This window comes from Furipterus horrens, unplaced genomic scaffold (assembly GCF_987537825.1).
Source record: "Furipterus horrens unplaced genomic scaffold, mFurHor1.1.pri manual_scaffold_12, whole genome shotgun sequence".
Taxonomy (NCBI): Eukaryota; Metazoa; Chordata; class Mammalia; order Chiroptera; family Furipteridae; genus Furipterus; species Furipterus horrens.
In genome coordinates this window covers 17,100,855-17,112,459 of record NW_028327182.1, presented here as the reverse complement: position 1 = coordinate 17,112,459, position 11,605 = coordinate 17,100,855, and the positions used below count along the sequence as shown (strand labels likewise).

The 11,605-nt window shown below is 42.0% G+C and overlaps 1 non-coding gene across 1 annotated transcript; it reads left to right on the top strand.

The window, feature by feature from the left end:
- The first annotated feature begins 664 nt into the window (after positions 1–664).
- On the top strand, positions 665–771 carry LOC149995905 (U6 spliceosomal RNA). The gene has a single exon (XR_016507564.1). It is a non-coding gene; the product is annotated as a U6 spliceosomal RNA (small nuclear RNA).
- Positions 772–11,605: the final 10,834 nt, after the last annotated feature.

Sequence of the window (11,605 nt, the reverse complement as noted above, 5' to 3'; positions counted from 1 at the left end):
CTTTCAGTCTCAAACATGTCCCAGTTTGGACATTAAATTATGTGGTTGCCCTACTTGCTGATGTACGATGGAGTTTAAATGGGATTAGATCTTGGTTACTTTTCCTCCTCTACCTTCTAGACCAGATTATTTATTTTTCTGGGTGCATCTGGGTGAAATGCATGTAAGTTTACAGCCCTACTCTGCAAGTGGTGTCTTTCAAAAAAAAATTATTTTTAATATATATCTATATAAAACTCCTGAAGCATCTTCTTCTAAAGATTAATCAGCTAGCTCTTCTGGGTAGTGTGGGTTTGGACCAGAGAATTTCTCTCAGTCATCGCTCAGGGAAGTTAGAGTTCTCAGGGTCTTTGGGTAAAAAGATAGAAAATGGAGAAGAGAGGGGAGGGACTCCCACGAGACTTAAATATGGGAGAAAAGCATTAAAAGGAGAGGTAAGAGAAACTGTATTTACATTTCCTTCATGTTCATGCTGTTGAATATTAACAAAGGCTTTCTTTTTAACTATAATATGTTACAAATGTGAAACTGGTCACTGAGAAAACAATATGAGATGCTTCCAAACGCTGAACGAGAGAAGTTTTCCAGAGCAGAGTCTGTGGCCCAGACACCTTCCGGGATTACTCCATGTGCTGTGTTGGTTTTGCATTGAAATACAAAAGAAGTGCTCGCTTCGGCAGCACATATACTAAAATTGGAACGATACAGAGAAGATTAGCATGGCCCCTGTGCAAGGATGACACACAAATTCGTGAAGTGTTCCATATTTTTAATCCTCTCTGCAGCGCTGCCTCCTGAGACTCAACGGTTTGGCTGAACTAAATGGCTGGGTTGGGGAAGAATGGGGTGGTCTGTGGGCTTCACTTTAAAACGGGTTTCTCTTTTCTATCCTAATGGCTTGGACAGAAAAGGCCCAGAGGTCTGAGAGGGGGAAAAACCTAAACTATTTACCTCAGCCCAAACTAAGTATAATAGGCAAAAGGGTTTTGGACAGGCGAGATGTGCCTAGCACACCTTCTTACAAAGAAGCTTTTTTTTTTTTTTTTTCCCCTAATATGGAACATTGAAAAATTAATCCCTGCCTTTTGTCATCTAGTAGTTATGGATTGAATGATGTCTTTTAACCCTTTTCGCCAAATCTGTTGCCCCCAGAATACAACAAGGATGCCAGCCTGTTAAACCAAGCACGCCATTGTCCAGAGACAACCAACTGACCTGGAGTCTGCACGATCCTTCCCCATGTGGGAAGGCCACCCTCCCCTCCACACCCCCACTCTTATTAGGGTTTTCTGGACCCAAGGGTAGGTAGGACGACGACCATGTCCAGCTTGAAGCAGCTAGAGGAGCTTGAGACCTTCGCCCATTGTCCTTTACAAGATTACAAAGGGTCCTAATATTTGAGAGGGGGGGGATAGTTAATTTTTACGAACCAGGGGTATGGACTTGGGGGGGATTGCTGGGGGAGGGGGGTGCTGGGTGGAGGGGAACAAGGGGGAGAAAATTGGAACTGTTGTAACAATATAATCAATAAAAAACATTAAAAAAAAAAAAGAAGAAATACAAAAGAATCCTTGCACCCAAGAGTCCTTGGGAATTTAGAAACTTTAGATCTTACATATCACTGTCTCAGGTGTAAAATTATCCTGCCCTACACCTGATCTCTCCCTGGCACTGGTGCTCTGGTGACACTGTGGGGAACAGGAGAGCCGCATGGCAGTCTGTTTGGGGAATACGGGAAAGGTGTTGGAATAACAGAAAATGTTTTCCCTGGGAAGCCATTTGAGTTCCACTAAGCAGAACATGAACAAACTCACTCCTAATTCACTGTGAAGTGGTGGGTTTCAATTCCTTTATAAAACACAGAAACAGACTCAGAATGCATGTCCCAGCAAGAGCTCTTTTCGGCCCTTGGGCCAAAAGGAGTAAAATTTAGCCAAGTACTGGGTTCTACAAAACCCATATAGTTCCTGCCTGCTGATCTTTTTTTCAAAAGAGAAAGTGTTGTTGCGCGTCATCCCCAAAACTAAAATACTGTGAGAATTCAAAACAAAACGAGTAACTTTCGCCAATTTGTCCTTCTTCCACATCTCGCTGAATTCATCTCCATCCTCTCCACCATCTAATCTAGGGATCTCCACGTTATCTTTGGTTCCTACCTCTCCGGCCCCCATTCCTTGACTGTTCTCCCTCACAGGCTTTTCTTCTGTTCCTATGGCCACTTCTGAGTGGGGATATCATTCAGATTTCACCCAGCTGGCTACTTTTTTTTTTTTTTTTTTTCTGGCTGCTTGTCCTTGATTTTCCACTTTATGCAAAGCACGGGGTTACAGGGTGTGGAGAAGACTCATGAGTGGCTTGGACAGTAAAGAACCTCAAATGCCTTTTTGGTGCTTTGATGTTTTGATATAAAAGAACCCAACTGCTTCTGCTTGGGACAGCCTGCATAGTCTACAGGGTGGGGTGTCAAAAGAGCCCGGTGCCTTTGAAAGTCTGGTGGCTGGTGGCAGCGGCCACTCAGGATGGGGGCCTGGGGTTGGCTTTGTGAGGCTGGCCACCCTGCTGCTTCCTGTGGCTTCCCGAGTCAGGCCACAGGTGGTCGATCACACTGCTGCAGGCCTGCAGAGATTCTGAGTGCTCTGGGGACTCCAGCACTGTGGCCTTGAACAGGGTAGTGGACTTCCCGAAAAAGAAGCTCTCCCACCTGTGGCCCGGGTCAGCCTTGAAGAGACTGTGGAGTACTCAGCATTTCCACCCGCGGTGTCGCTGGAAGTGGAACCCAGCTGGCGCCAGCAGACTGCAGAGGACGGCGGCCATGCTCTTGCTTATGGGCTGGGGGAACCTCCCCGGCAACCCTTGCGCAATCGTGGTCTCTTGGCCACGGAGCTGTTTATTTGCACGGAAGACGACTGTGGGAGGTCGCTCCACATCCAAGACTTGCGGGGTGTCTGGCTCTCTTGAGTCGTATCCTCTTCATTCCTTAGCCTCCCCGCAGGACAGCCTTCCCTCTTTCATCCTTCCTGTAACGTGCCCTGGAGCTATCTTCCTCACACACAGCTCTGCCGGGTTTCTCCTCGGCTCCGAGACTTGACATCGTTCTGCCCCTGCACAACATACACATGGTGGTGGCATTTTGTGGCCTCCAGGACCTGTCCCTAATTCCTCGTGCTATTTGTTTCTTGCCCTAAGCCTTTCTGAACATCTTCTGCCACAATGACATCAGATTACCAGCAGTTATTCAAACACCTTCCCTCTTCTTGTTTGCACTGTATTTTTCTTTCTAAAATGTTCTTCGCCTTACCTCTCTCCAGCCCCAAACAGATACTTCCTGGCATCTTATCCATATGGCAAAACTCAGCTTCAAGAAACCTTCCCAATCCTGTCTTGATTTTCCTGATGAAACCAATGCCTCTTTTTGCCATGCTCCATATTTGGTGCACCTTCTGGTCAACACTTAGCACTCCCTACCCTGTATTGCAGATTACTGGGCTCACTTGTCCTTCCCATTAGATTGCAAGCTGCTTGAAAGCAGCCCCCATTTCCCAGCAATGTTGGGGGCGGGGGGGTGCGGTTTATTAGGCCATCTGCTGATCAAGACCAATTTTACCCTCATTATCAAGTAAATAAGTAAAACAAACTGCTCTTTATCAGCAGGGTAACAGCTATGTTTCTTTAAAAGGTGCCATATATTTATTGAAATTGTTGGTATATTATCTGTAATTAAAAATGAGTTAAAATGTCCTAACTTAAAATTGTGTATTTTTGCATTGATGCTAAAGATTTGAAGTTAGATTTAAAGATTAAATCAGAATCACCGAATGTTGATATCTTTTATTACAGGAAATTGAGGAAGAAGCTGTGGTGTTCTAGCAAGACAACTGCAAGGATGGCAGTCCTATCTAGATGGCTTGCACTCTGAATTGTTATTCCACACTAGCTGGTAACTGTTATAAAATGTAGCCTATGCAGGCCAAGGGTGTTTTATATCACAATTGGCAGATATAAATTGATTGATGGATGGGTTGATCTGTTTCTCCCAGCCTTTCCAAAATGACAAAGGCTATCCCAAGAATACCTCACATGTGACTTAATTCTACAAAGACACGTAAGCTTCTTAACTCACTTAGGAATTCTATAAATCTTACAGTAATCACACCACCACATTGAAGAAAATAAATTAAGAGTAGGCAATAATAGTGGATACCACTAAGAAACAATTTGATTTGGGAAGTTTGGGTACTATAGAGCTGTTGTCAGACACTGACAGTTTATCTTTTGAGTGCAAAAGATTTCAAATACTTATTTTAAATGGTTTCCCAAAACCCTATCTTGGTGAACAAAGTACAATATGGCTTCTTGCTAGCCTTCCAATCTGTCACGCTTTCTTCCAAAGCATCCTCACCTTTGCATGTGCCAGGTGTTCCCTTTGTCTAGAATGAAATGCTCCACCTTCTTTAGCTGCTGAACTCTCATTCCTCCTGGCCACCTCTGGTCCTCTGTGGCATCATGTCTGGTACCCTCAGGAAAAGTGATTCACTCCCTCCTCTTTGTTTCAAGTAATTTTACCCTAGCGCTACTTAGTATATTGTGTAAACACAGTAAATATTTAGAAATATTTATTCAATAAATGTGTGATTGGTAATGAAAATCAATTATTGAACTATTACATTTAAGTGATGTCATTGAAACTCATGTCCTACTTGCTTTTCTGCTGAGTTTACATAGAATGATATGCATTTCTATTCAGTGGGGTTTTTTTCCCCCTTTCCTGTGAGTATCTTTTTCCCATGTAATTTAGGTTCACTCTCTCTGGGTATAATCATTGTCCCTATTCCCATTTTCAATGTCCACTGTTTCTATTCTCTGCTACTTCCTTCCTGCTCCCTATTTTATTTAAAAGATTTTATTTATTGACTTTTTTTTAAGAGAGAGGGGAAGGGGGGGGGAAGACAAGAAGAAAAACATCAGTATGTGAGAGGTACATGGTGCCTCTTGCTTGTGCCCTATTGGGGACCTGGCCAGCAACCCGGGCATGTGCCCTGACTGGAAATTGAACCAGCAACCTTCTGGTTCACAGGCAAGCACTCAATCCACTGAGCCACACCAGCCAGGGCTCCCTATTTAATTTAATGTGTTTCTTGTCTTCTTTGTCCTTATGGATTCTTGAAATTTTTTTGGCTTAAAGTAATTCTGTATTTGGTTTTCATACCTATCACGTGCCAATGGAAACACATTTCTTTTGGCAGGATTCTGATATAACAAATAATCAAAATGCCCTAGAGGTCTTCCTTTCTTTTCTATTCCCCTATATCCACCTTTGTTCTGATTCTACCTACTCACACCTTGAGTTATTATTGCAACAGCCTCCTAATATCTCAGTTCGTATCCAGTCACTCTGTGTTCTAATCAGGACTACATATCACTACTAGGTTATTCTTTCTAAAACACTGGTTTTACTTTATCTTATGCACAGGAGCCTTGAATTCCCCTTTGACTACATCCTACTATTCAAGATTCTCATAACCTGGCCATATCTTGTGTTTCTCATTTTATTCCCTCTTTCAGCACTCAAAATATTCAGTTGTTTACTGTAGTCATTGCTCCAAAGACATTTGCCCCAATAACCACATTGAAGCTCACACCCTTGTCTTTGTCTCTTCATTTGCCTCTGGACGGGCTCTGGGACTTGCTTTTACCAGTGGCCTACAGCAGAAGTCAGGCTGCAGGACGCTGGTGGCCAGCTCATAAGCAGCCCTGCATTCTCAGAAAGTCTGCTATTTCTCTAGGTCCACGCTGATTCTATCCTACCCCAAACCACAGCCTTCTTGTCTAGGTCCCATGGAAAGGGAAAAAAGCACCCTTTCATCCTGCCTTTCCAAATGTATTGCCAAAACGCAAGGAAAGTGCAGCCCAAGTCGCCATCCAACTTCCTGGCTAGTAGTAATTGTTTGGTACACAGATCACACCTAGAAAGTCACTTTTACTTCTCAAAGCCTCCATTTCCTCATCTCTTTGCACTAAATTCTTGTGGGCTCTCTTTCAGATCGCTGATCCATAAAATTGGCTTTTCCAGATTGACCTCCAGGTTCAGATCTTGACTATTTCATTTTTCATCCCCCTCTTCAGACTTCTGCTTCCAGTCAAGATGGAGTAACAGAGGCCAGATTTACCTTCCTGTCTGAAACAGCCAAAAAAGGAAAAATATATGAAAGGATTTCAAGACACCAAACATCAGGTAGTGAAGGACTATAACCCTGGAAAATGGGAAACAAATGAGATTATCCCTGTGGTTGCCCCAGCTTACTGCCCTGAGAGTATTTCCAAGTCGCAGCACAGGGAAAAGGAACTCAGGCATAGCCCAGTGCAAAACTTGAGATGAAGAAATTGGAGCTGAGAATTCAGGGAGACCAAGGAAGCTAGAGATAGAATGACAACATAAAAGAGAGGAGTGAGCAGCACCAGAAAGAACCTTCAGAGATTTGCATAGAGTCCCCCTTATATATCCAGCGTGTACTGATCATCATATGCATAAGAGGGAACTAAAATGAAGTCAGATGTCTACCTTCTACCACATACAAATCACAATTCCAGGTACATTAAATAAAATAAACTCAATAAGCAAAACTTTAAAAATAAAACTTCTAGAATAAAATAGAGAACATCATTATTTCATCAAAATAGGGAATTTTTCTTAAACAGGACACACACACACACACACAAACCACTGGCCATAAAGAAAAAAATAAATGTGCATACACTGAGATTAAACCTTCTGGACCACAAAAGACAATATGTAAAAAGTGATACTAACACAAGCCAGATATACATAGAAGATATTTACAGTCCATAAAGTCAACAAGAAATTTTTGATCAGAATATACAAAAAATCCTACATATTCATTTCTAAAAGGACAGCAATCTAGTCACAAAAAAATGGGTAAATGATATTTTACAAGGTAATTAATTTAGAAAAGGAACAACAGATAGGCTATAGTCTATAAAGTTCATATATATTTATTATATGTTGAATGTATAAAAGGTATTTGTATATACATATATCTCAAGAAAATAAAACCATAATGAAATACCATTTCACATCCACCTCATGGATTCATCACAGATTTATTGGAACACTACAAAGTACAGTCTTAATTTAGGCATGTAAAACCATTTAAAAGGAGAATAAATGACGATTACAATTTCATTGACTTTTTCTCCTAGAATGGGAACTCAAAGAGGGCAGATACTGTTTCTTCTTATGACTGTGTTTTGACACATAATAGAGTCCCTGGCATTAAGTAAAAAAAATATGATAACAGAAAACTGATGCAACTCCAACTTTGAAAATCTCACAGTGGGGGCTTCTGGTCAAGGTGGCAGTGTAGGCAGACAGGGCTCGCCTCTTCACACAACCACATCAAAATTACAACTAAAATATAGGACAATCATCACTCAGAACTGTCAAAAATCAAGTTGAAGAGCAGTTCCTCTTAAAGAGCCCACACTTAGACTCACCTACTCAGACTCACTCCCTCTGAGCTCCAGCAACAGGGTAGCAGCTTGAAAGGCACCAGTGGTATACAGGGAGGAACTGAAGTGTCCGGCATTAAGGAGAGCAGAGGACATTGTGCCTTTTCTAAACCATCCCCTCAAAAGAACCATAGAGCCAGCAAGTTGGTGCCTTGTCTGCGTGTCTGAGACTCTATCAACCTGGCTAACACAGTTTGATCAGCCATGGAGATCCTGAGAGACTCCATCCCACCCAAGTTATAGGCCCACCCAAGCTGTTTTTCCATATGAATGGCTGTTCTTGACTTGTGCTTCACAACTTTCTAAATCCTATCAAACAAGCAGCATCTGCCCTTAGTGAGCCCCAGGCCTGGTTCACAGCTTGGCTTTTCCTGGGAATCTCCAAGTCCAGCTCAAGTAGCAGCCACCTCACATTGCTTTATAACTCAGGAAGTGTAGCCCTGGAAAAAAACACAGTGGGGGCTGACCTTAGCCTGCACCACCCAGGAAACCCCAGGGCCAGTGTACCCAGTGGATAGCTACCAGCCACAATGGAGTACCACCACCCTGCCCCTGCACAGCTGATCCTCCATGGAGGGTGGTGGTTGGTGGTCAGTGGTCACATCCAAGCTGACTGGCCTGGGTAACTCCATCCTCTTGATCTACCAATAGCAACCAAGGCTCAACTACAAGAGGAGGGTGTACTCAGCCCACAAGAAGGGCACACCTTGAGTACCCAGCTTAGGTGACAGGGGAGACTATGTCACTGGATCCTATAGGACACCTACTACATTAGGCCACAATACCAAGACAGAGTCAAAGAAGCCCTACCTAATACATAGACACAAACACAGGGAGGCTACGAAAATGAGGAGACAAAGAAACATGGCCCAAATGAAAAAACAGATCAAAACTCCAGAAAAGGAGCTAAATGAAAGGGAGATAAGCAATCTATCAGATGCAGAGTTCAAAACACTGGTTATAAGGATGCTCAAGGAACTTAGTGAGGACCTCAGCAGCATAAAAAAAAAATCTAGTCAGAAATAAAGAATTTACTAAATGAAATAAAGAACAATTTACAGGGAAACAACAGTAGAGGGGATGCAACTGAGAATCAAATCAATGATTTGGAACATAGGAAGCATAAAACAACCAATTAGAACAACAAGAAGACAAAAGAATCCAAAAAATGAAGATAGTATAAGTAGCCTCTGGGACAACTTCAAGAGGTCCAACATTTGCAGCATAGGGCTGTCAAGAAGGAGAAGAGAAAGAGCAATAAATTGGAAATCTAACTGAAAAAATAATGAAAGAAAATTTCCCTAATTTGGTGAAGGAAATGGACACGCAAGTCCAGGAAGCACAGAAACACAAACAAAGGATGTATCAATGTCCACACCAAGACACATCATAATTGAAAGTCCAAAGTTTAAAGATAAAGAGAGAATCTTAAAAGTAGCAAGAGAAAAGCAGAGGGTTACCTACAGGGGAGTTCCCATAAGACTGTCAGCTGATTTCTCTAGAGAAACTTTGCAGGCTAGAAGGGACTGGCAAGAAATATTCAAAGTCATGAAAAGTGGGGACCTACAGCCAAGATTGCTCTACCTAGCAAAGCTATCATTTAGAATCAAAGGGCAGATAAAGAGTTTCTCAGACAAGAAAAGACTAAAGGAGTTCCTCATCATCAAACTGTTATTATATGAAATGTTAAAGGGACTTATTTAAGAACTAGGAGATCAAAACTATGAACAATAAAATGGCAAAAAATACAAATCTATCAACAATTGAATCTAAAAAAACAAACTATGCAAACAAGAAGAACAGAGACAGAATTGTGGATACAGAGAGCATTTTGATGGTTGCCAGATGGGAGGGGGGTGTGGGGGGATGGGTGAAGAGGTGAAGTGATTAAGATGTACAAATAGGTAGTTACAGAATAGCAATGGGGATGTAAAGTACAGTGCAGGAAATGGAGCCCAATACCCATGACTCATGGACATGAACTGTGGTGGGTGGATTGCCTGAGGGAGTGGGTGGTGCTGGGTGGAGAGGGGGCAAAGAGAGAAAAATCAGGACAACTGTAATAGCATAATCAATCAAATAGTAAAAAAGAAAAGAAAATCTCACATTGGGGCGAGGGAAACAAGAAAGCAGCAAAACCTAATATCTCACAGAGATATCTGGGATTGTCTCAGAGGAGTTAGATTTTGAAGGATCTGTAGTTTTCAAACACTAGCAGGCTTTATCTATAAAGAGTCAAGATTTTTAATGGGCCTGGAAAAAAAGTTTTCCCTGCACAACTTTTCTCTTTTCAATTCAGCAAAGGATATTTACCTAACTAAACACACACACCTCAAATAACTAATTCTTCGATGGTAAGAAGCTCCAGCTTCTTACCATCTACATTCACACAACTTACCATGATATTAATGTGACTTTACTATTGGCTATTTTGAGTAACATAACTTTTTTTATTTCATCATCTTCATTGACATTACTATTTGAAGAAACTTGCCCAAGAAGGAGAAAGATACAAATAACTGTTAGTTCCAGGAACTTTCTGAAAATCCCATTTAAGTGAGCATAAAAATGTTCAGCTCTTCTATCCAATGACTCTTTACTCTCTGAGACCCTTCAAAACTCTTAACTCCACCAATCTTAAACTATTACATCATGATGTTGGCCCAATCCCAATGAACACCTGTTTCTCATATTCTTCTACCTCCTGACTCCTGCATCTTCCACTACCCACCAAATTTGAAAGACCTGCTTTAAACCAGACTTTCCTTCATCATTAGGACTCTGAAGAGGTTATTGCCTCCCTTACTGCAATAGAAATAAACTCAGCTTTGTCTTATCAATAGGTCGTTTTGGTGATATTTTCAGATGATCCAACATTCTACACTCTTCATCCTCTTTTTCCTCATTGCCATCACCATTGCTAACATGAATTGAGCCCCAACCTGGTGCCAAGTACTTGCTATTCAATAAATACTTTAGACACCTGATAATCACATATATTATATAAATAGAGTATTTTTAAACAAGTAATTAAATTATAGGTGGTATATTCAAACAAGATTTCAAAATGCCATCCAAAGTGGAAGCTTACACTTTCCACTGTCCTTCTTGATAAAAATTATGGGAGCCAAGCAGGTCCATAAATAATATCCAGGAGCAGATCTCCTTGGTTAGCACCAATGAAAGCCATCTGTGACTTCAGTGTCATTGGACTTCATGGCGCAGCTCACTTGAGTTCCATTAAAAGAATTCCAGTAAGTAAAATAAATGTGCCTCTTCTTTGAGTAGAAAATAGAAGTGACCTTCTCAAAAAAAAAAAAATATATATATATATATATATATTTATGCCCTGGCTGGTTTGGCTCAGTGGATTGAGCGTCGGCCTGCGAGCTAAGTGTCGCTGGTTCGATCTTCCAGTCAGGGTACATCAGAGAAGGAAAACTCTGACTCCAAAAAACCTCCGCTGCCTTGCGGCATACCTCTTCAGGGGAAAGGCTAAGGGAGTAAACCCCGACAGAAAATCCGGAGCCGGAGTCCCTAAGGCGGTTTGACGTTGTAGTCAACACCGGCAACTCCTGCGGCGCACCTGAAGCCAAGCTGTATTGACTCCGTCTTTCCCTTGGACCCTTCAGCTGCGAAGAGAGGGGGGGTCTGCTGCATGGGCAACAGCAGACCCTCCATATCACCCTGCCCAGGCTCTGTAGCTTCAGCTTCACTGGAGAGGACACTCCAGCGTCATCGCAAGATGTCGATTCAACACGGGAGGAGACAGATACCGTGTCACTCCCGAGTCGGACTGCACAACCATTCTCGGCGGTGCAGACAGACTCTTAAGAAGCTACACCATCGTCTCTCGAGACGGACGGCTGCCGACGATATATATATATTTGCTGATGAAGTAAAAGTGTTAGAAACATGAACAAAATAAAGGTAGGGAGTCTTTAAGGAGGACAAATATCAGTGTCTTGCCTTTCACCTCCAAATCAAGAGTAATATAGATATAGACTTGGAAAACTGAGAGAAGGAAGTGGGGTGGCTGAGCTCCTTACCTAAAATATCATCAACTACATATTGTAAA